Raw genomic sequence first — 2,895 nt, 5'->3', positions numbered from 1 at the left:
AAAAAAAAAAAACTTCTCCCCAGATCCTGGTCATTTGAAAAGAAATATTATCCTCAAAGAAAAGTCTTTACTTGAGATCTGAAGTACAAAGCATATTTATCTTGTTCCAAGCTAACCTTGCCAAGGAGATTGGAATTTAAATAAGGCTATTCTGGAACGCATTAATCTTGGGTGGTGGTGTAGCAGAGAAAGCCTGGGCCGTGAAACACCTTGTAGGTGTGGGGGTCCATTCAGGACTGCACAAGTTTTATTGATGTTTTTTTCCTGGATCCCTCTGCCTGATGGGCGACCTTGTCTGTGTTGAGGGGAGGCTGGCAGAGTCCCTGTTTACTACACACAAGACCCTTCCTTCTAGCTTCTGAGAAAAGACTGTGGCTCTCAGGTGGGAACTGACCTCATGCTCTTGCTCGGAGAGCTCCATACCTTTGCCCCCTGGCTCCACCTCTGCACTCCTCCCCCCTGCAGACCCTGCCCTGCTTCCCACACCCATCCAGGGCTACTCTTAGCCTGCACTCCTGCATTCCTTAGCCACCTGCCCTTCCTCTGAGCATGCCAAAGCCTCTCCTAATTTAGAAGCAATCAAAATGGTCTTCCCTGCATTGTGTGATGTGCTGGCCACTGCCTTGTCTTCTCTTCCCCCTTCATATCAGAGGTTACTCTTAATGAAGAATCTATACTGCCCCTCTCCTCTTCATTCATCCCCCAAGTGATTTTTCCTGATGCTCCTCCTTTACCTGTAAAGACACCCAGGACTTCCTCCTTCTCCTCTCCAATCCAGAGAATCACCTGCATATACAAAATGCCTCTTGGGTCTCAAATCCTGGATTTCCCAGGGGCACTCAAGATCATCCTGTCCAAAAGTAGGGTGGTCACTTACCCATCACCACTAGCCCCAGCACAGACCTTCTTCCCTTCCTCCTTTATTCTGAGTCTTGATAAGCAAGACTACCTTACTCCCTAGGGACACAGTCCTTCTCAGCTTTCCCATGCCCCCCAAACCTCCACAAAGCAGGTTGGTTTTACCTCCCTGTGGCTCTTCTCCCTTTGCTGTGAATGCCTTTTGGATCCATTGCAGGGCTTCAGGGATGGGGAAGGGGGAGGACTCAGCTCAGGCTCCTCCTGCTTCTCCATCTACCTTCCACTAACACAGAATTGCAAATTTAACCTTTCTTAATTTATTTCAACAACCTTTTATTGCTTAAAAATAAAAGACAAATATTTAATTTGGCAGGAAAAAGATTTTCTTTTTTAAGACAGAGTCTTACTCTGTTGCCCCAGACTAGAGTGCTTTGGCCTCAGCCTAGCTCACAGCAACCTCAAACTCCTCTGCCCCAGAAATCCTCCTGCCTCAGTCTGCCAAGCAGCTGAGATTACAGGTGCCCACAGCAACACCTGGGTAATTTTATTTATTTATTTTTATGAGAGATAGGGTCTCACTCCTTTTCAGATTGGTCTTAAACTCTCGACCTCAAAGGATCCTCCTACCTCAGCCTCCCAGAGTGCTAGGATTACAGGCTCAAGGCACCATACTGGCTCACAAAAGGATCTCACAATCTTATCCTGTATCAGAGCTCAGGGCACCTGTATTATAGCTCAGTATTTAAAAGCATGAACTCTAACTAGCTATGTGACCTCGAGCAAAGTTCTTAGTCCCTCTCTGTGTTTCAGCTTCCTCCCTTGAAAACTATGGATAATTATAATACTATCATTCCAGTGAGGTACTGGGAACATCAGATGTGTTAATATACACAAAGATTTTAGAGCAGCACTGAACACACAGGAAGTGTTGTATCAATTTTGTGGGCTGCCTGCAGTCACCCTCACCATTGCCCTCCGCTGCACACGAGTTGCTAACACGATACTCTCCAGTCACAACAAGCAGCAAACAGTTCCCCAGACACACTGTGGTGGCTATTTCATGCCACGGAAGCTTTGTCCTTCCTCCTTTTTGTTGACCTTCTAAACTCCCATTTATCCTCCAGGACTCAGCTCAGATATCACTTCTGCAGGGAAGCCTTCCCAAATACCCTGAGACTTGAGCCACCCACTGCACTCCCAATGCCTCATGAACTTCCGTTTTAGGATGCTTCATTTCAATTAATTATTTTTAAAAATGACGGTTACTGTTTTTGAGCGTGTGTCACATGCCAGGCCCTGTTCCAAATACTTAACATGTATTAGCTGATTTAAACCCCACAGCATGACCTGTTTAATAATGGGTTTACATGTCTGTCATTCCTCCTAGCTTGGGAGGCTCTTTATGGGCAAAAATGTAAGTCTGGATCATCTCTGAATTTCTAGCACCTAGCAAGGTGTCTGGTGTGTAATGAGTACCTAGGTAAATTAACATCTCTTAATTGAGACAATCAGAAATGGGCTGCACTCAGAGAAGGACGGGAAGGCACACAGATTAGTGACATTGAAGGACATCTAGAGTAAGACAGATGGGAGTGGACCTGAAATTCATCAGTGCTATAAACAAAGACTGCTATAACTTCCTCACTCCATTATTAAATCACTATTACTATATGAACATTTTCTACAGTGCTGAGGGGTTTAATGTGCTCTCCTTTGATTCTGTACTGTCATATAATTTCAGGTCTTTCCAAGGACATAATAATACAATTCATGATGACTTTTTATTTCACGCTCTTGCTTTAAGGGTCACATACAAAGTTCTGGGACGTGTATGGCCTTTAACTCCGAGGTTGCCCACCTTTGACGGAGCATAAAGAGATACTCACCCTGACAACCTATTCTTCTTGATGAACACCAAATGGAAATTTGCCACAAATCACAGAGAATTATAGTCAAGAGTTAAAGTTGGCTCGGCGCCTATACCTCAACCGGCTAAGGTGCCAGCCACGTACGCCTAAGGTGGCGGGTTCGAATCCC

The 2,895-nt window shown here is 45.1% G+C and overlaps 1 protein-coding gene across 1 annotated transcript in view; it reads left to right on the top strand.

Moving 5' to 3' along the window:
- F13A1 (coagulation factor XIII A chain) overlaps positions 1-2,895 on the top strand; it is a 149,958-nt gene that overhangs the window by 100,684 nt on the left and 46,379 nt on the right. The gene's annotated exons all lie outside the window — the stretch shown is intronic.

This window comes from Otolemur garnettii, unplaced genomic scaffold, assembly GCF_000181295.1.
Source record: "Otolemur garnettii isolate 467f Iridium unplaced genomic scaffold, OtoGar3 scaffold00026, whole genome shotgun sequence".
NCBI classification, from domain to species: Eukaryota; Metazoa; Chordata; class Mammalia; order Primates; family Galagidae; genus Otolemur; species Otolemur garnettii.
The sequence above is the reverse complement of the archived record's forward strand: the minus strand, read 5'-3'. Positions and strand labels throughout refer to the sequence as shown.